The sequence below is a fragment of the Nannospalax galili genome, unplaced genomic scaffold (assembly GCF_000622305.1).
Source record: "Nannospalax galili isolate Female #2095 unplaced genomic scaffold, S.galili_v1.0 scaffold433, whole genome shotgun sequence".
NCBI classification, from domain to species: domain Eukaryota; kingdom Metazoa; phylum Chordata; class Mammalia; order Rodentia; family Spalacidae; genus Nannospalax; species Nannospalax galili.
Window position 1 is genome coordinate 1,930,386 of NW_008338715.1, and position 5,187 is coordinate 1,935,572.

At 34.2% G+C, this 5,187-nt stretch overlaps 1 protein-coding gene across 1 annotated transcript in view; it reads left to right on the plus strand.

The window, feature by feature from the left end:
* Nucleotides 1-5,187, plus strand: part of Tecrl (trans-2,3-enoyl-CoA reductase like) — a 118,710-nt gene that overhangs the window by 92,830 nt on the left and 20,693 nt on the right. The window lies entirely within an intron of this gene.

Genomic DNA, 5,187 nt, shown 5'->3' on the forward strand with positions numbered 1-5,187 from the left:
AAATTAGTAGCTGGTTGACAATGAAGACATAATAATATTATAAAAATAAAGATAAAAAAATTGATATAACTACATGCCACTACTTAGATAGCACCTGAGTTAAACATAAACAGTAAACATTAGGATTTTAAATGTTAGCCACATAGAAAAAGAATAGACGTCTATTTCTTTTTTGGCGTGTTTTTGTCTTATAATTATTTATTTAAATTGTTAATAAATAATTAACAATTTATTAATCAGTGTTTGTATTCAGAAACAAATCTGGCTAATATCATGGTGCTGCCTTTAATCCCAGCACTCTGGAGGTAGATGCAGGCAGTTTGCTGTGACATCTTGGCCAGCCTGTTCTACATAGTGAGTTCCAGGCCAACTGGGGTGACAGGGAGACTCTATGTCAAAAAAAAAAAAAAAAAAAAAAAAAAAATACTAGTTTATCCAATGCAATTAAAATAATTCATTGCCGTATGCAATTTTAAACTATATTCTAGGTAGTAAAATTAATATCATTTGTACATTAGGTTTGACGTAGAAATACTCTTTATTTCAAGTAATTTTTAAATATTTTATCCTAAGATGAACCTATTAAGTACAGAATCAGAAAAGATATAGATATGAACCTTATACTATGTTAGTAGAGGAGCCTGTGAAAATTGCTCCATTCGTATATCAGGTTCAAATGTAATAGAGGTAGATGTTGCTAATGTATGAAAATTTTTTTTGAAAAATTTGGAGTTGGAGAGTTGACTCACTGGGTCAATGCTCTTGTCAATGAAGCTGAAGAGCTGAGAGTTTAATACCCAGCACCCACAAGATAGAAGGAAAGAACCATCTCCCACAAACTGTCTTCTGAACTCAACATGTACCTCCTGACACATGAGCACACACATATGTATTCATGCAACATACACACATTGATTCATTAATTAATTAAAAGAAAACTTTTTACAATTATAAATGTTATTTCTTTACTAATGGAAAATACAGATGTGTATCAGTTAATTTTTTATCACTGTAGTCAGATGGTTCTGAAAGTCAATTTTCTTGTATGTGTGGATCTGAATATAGAGGGACATTCCCTGAAATTTTTTGGGTCTTGTGCTCCAGAATAGAGAACTGGCCTAGGGACACATGCAAAGTGGGATTGAGAGTAGAGACAGGTCCAGTACTCAAAAGCCCCATGCCAGAGCAACACAGCCTTTTACAGGTTTTTAATCTAGTGTCTGCTCTCCTCTGGAACCTCACAGGGTTTTTTCTGCTGTTTTGTGAGCACGCTCTGCTCTGTTACATGTAACCCTAATGGGAAGGGGTTTCCAGTCTTCCTGCTCCATGAATTTGATCATGTTAATCTTTTTTTAAAAAAAATATATATATATATATGAGTTTATTGCCTACATGTATGTAAGTGCACCCGTGTCATGCAACACCCTGGAAAGTGAGAACAGGGCATCAAATCCCCTGAAACTGGAGTTATGGATGAATTTTAACAACCATGTGGGTACTGGGAACTGAACCAGGGTCCTCTGCAAGAGAAGCCAGTGCTCTTAAGTGCTGAGCCATATCTCCAGCACCTTATCATGTTAACCTTGATACTTCATTTTCCATATCCTATTCTCCTACCTCAAGACCAATAAGTGCTCATAGTATAAATAAACACATGATGAAAAATGCCTATAGTATTAGTATACAGACTTCAAGTGGGATGATGTTTTATGTGGAGTCTACCCTTTCTGTGTTTCAAATCTATATCGATTTTACTTTTTAAAATGGAGTGAAATAATATCATGTCCCAATATCATGTTCCAAACTTCAGTTAGCATTGTATTAACTTCAAATGTATAAATTCATATGTTGCAGCTAGCTCTCCACAGAACACTACATAGTCCATTATTACATATGATTAAGTAATCAGTTATGTGTGACATTTACTGGTGACTGTTGGTCAGTTCAACCATAACTTACAAAACGATTTGCTCTTTTTTATTCCCGTGTTTAAAAAAATACATAACTATCTTTAAAGCAAAACAGAAAGGAAAATTTGTGAATTACATAAGGATAAAATCATAGCAAAGAAACAAGGACTGATATAACGTTAAAAGTAAATTGGAAAATGGTTGTGATTCAAAGGATGAAATATCCAACAGGAAAATAAATGCTTGCATTAAGGAATTATTTGATCCTGGGTATAGCAGTGAATGCATAAAATCCCAGCTCTCAGTGGATGGAGGCAGCAGGATCATTCCTTTGCATTCTGTGTGACGAGGCTTTCCATTTCATGCCATTCTGCTACTGAACAAGACTTAGACACAAAACACAACTAAACAAAAATGACTCTCAGAGTTATTTCCTACACTGAAAGTGCAAAGATAAATCTGTTGAATCCAAAGTACCTTAGAAAAGAGCATGTCCTTTCACCAACACATAGAAAACATGATAGATTCTTGCACTCAGTCAGAAGCTCTGTAGGAAGCAAAAAGCACCCTGTAAAGGATACAGTATTTTATGTTTCATAAAAAACCAAACAGAACAAAAAAAAAAAAAACACTGTTAATAGGTGTAGCAATTTCCATTTCAGTGAGCTAAAATTGGGCATGTTATTACATCTTGGCAATAAGAGAGTTTTTATGTTTTCAATCATTATTTTAAAATTGGAATAACTAAATTTTCCTAGGTGACCATTAAGATCACTGAAGAAGCTTTCAGTTTGCATAGCCTGTGTATTAGTCAGGGTTCTCCACAGAAACAGAACATGTAGGATGCATAGAGATTTATCAGCTTAGCTCACAGGATAGAGTCCAAGTAGTCCAACAATGGCTGCAGCACATTGGAGAGGCTGAGGATCCCTAGTCACTCAGTCCAAGAGGCTGGATGTCTCAGTAGTCCCAATCTGGCACTGAAGGTCTGGCGAATTCCAAAAGATCAGCTGGTCTTCAGTCTACAGCAGCAAGACGAACCCACCAGAGAGAGAGAAGGCAAGCAGCAAGAAGCCAGGCGTTCTCCTCTGCCATAGTCTTTTATATGGGCTGCCATCAGAAGGTAACACCCACATTTAGGGTGTGTCTTCCAGCTTCAGATGATCCAATCAAGATCTCTCTCATTTCAGTTAATCCCAGATCCAGTCAAGTTGACACCCAGGATTAGCCATCACAGCCTATTTGAAAGATTTTGTGCTAAAGTGAAAAATACTTTGAATCCCGTTCTGACTTGTCTTGCAAAAACAATCAAAATCAATGTTCCATATGTTCATCAGTGTGGAGAATCCCTATTATTTCATTAAAGGGAATAACACTTGAGTGGACATTTACTTGAGATGTTTATTTGGACATAGTCAAGGATTTTTTAAAAATAATGATGGAATAAAACATAGTCCCATACAAATTAACAGAATTAACATACAAAATTCTTGAGGATAGGTCTATGCTCACTGTCTTATGCTTTAGAATACTCAGAATCCCTCTTTTCTGTTCTGCTGCATATTCAGGTTTACAGGTCAAAGCCCAGTATGCTAAAAGGAGTCCTCTCTAATCTCTGATCACAACAAATCCATCTCTATGGTTAGTGCAATAGTACTACATTGCTCCCCTTGGTAGCACATATCAAGGTTACCAGTTTTCATTACTATCATTAGCTTTTGTTTCCCAGTAAGACTAAGCAGTTTTAGGTAAGACACACATATAGGCTAACTTATAATTTGTCACAGCCATGCAGTAGAAAATTCCTAATAATAATTGTTGAATGAATGAATCTATGGTCAACAGCAAACACAAAATCAATGATAGGCATAAATATTACTCAACTATTATGATAGAAAGAACTTTCAGTTATAGAGGAGGGATGTGAAGTTATACTGTCAAATGTTGAATGTTTGTGATACTTGATGAAATTTTAATATACTGATTTTCCATTTATATATTTTCTGTTTTTAATGATTCTCTATTAACATATTTGTTTTATAATTTGTTATGTGTGTTGAAAGAAACAAACATCCTCTCCCACTTTCTCTCTCTCATTCTCTCTCTCTCTCTCATGTATGAAGGCATATACGTCTTTAGGTATATATTTTAAATATATGTGTAGGCAAAATTCTTGTAAAATCTGTAGCCAAAATATATTTCTACTGAAAGAAAATAAACTGCATTATTTAACAAGATACCCAAAGTAACAATAATTAGCATACAAAAATTACTATTTTCAGTTTGAAAATCTTAAAATCCTCTGATTTTAATATATTTGAATTTACAAAGTTGCTTTTATTTTTTTTAACAATGTCTTTATTGATTCTTTGAGAATTTCATACACTGTATTCAAACCCATCTGTCATCTCCTCCCAGACACACCTTCACCTACTTACCCAGTCAACTTGGTGTCCCTTTTTTTTCTATGGTTTTTTAAAGCCCAAATAAACTTTGGTAAGGGTCCACCAATAGACCATGGTCAACCTACCAGTAGTCATATTTTTAATATGAGTGACTCTCCCGCTTCCAACAGCTGCCCATTGTCTATAGATCTGCAAATCCTCTGTTCTTTTAAAAAAATTAAACTTATTTTAATTAATTATATTTTATTTAATATATTTTAGATATTATTTTCAATAAGTGTCAATTTTACAGAAATAAAGCAATATTTAATATTGTAAGAACAAGCGAGTCCTGCCCTAGAATGGTGGTTCTTCACAGATACAGGGAAGAATGTTTCATAGTATTGAGAAAGTTTGTCTGTGCTGTATTTAAGCTCAACAATGCAAGTTTTACAATTTATTTTTGTGTATTCTGACCTCTGCACGTAGCAGGATGTCATTGCATGATCCGTTTTATACATATATATATACATATATATATAGTGTGTGTGTTGGATTTAATTTAATAAACAAAAAAACGCACATGGTATAAAGACTGTGCATACCAAACATCATGATCTGAGTTCAGTCCCCACAACTTCCATGCTGCAGTTTTTCTTTGATATTCACACTCACTCCATGACATGAGTGTTTCCACCCAAACATACACACACACACACACACACACACACACACACACGCACACACACAAATCAATAAATTTAAAAATGCCTCATGCAGTTGTTCTATGACAAATATGAAGACCAGAGAAATGCACATTAAAGGCAAAGTAGTGAAGTTAAACTATTAAAATTATAAATTAAATAGATAAAAATATAAGAAAATAGAATGTT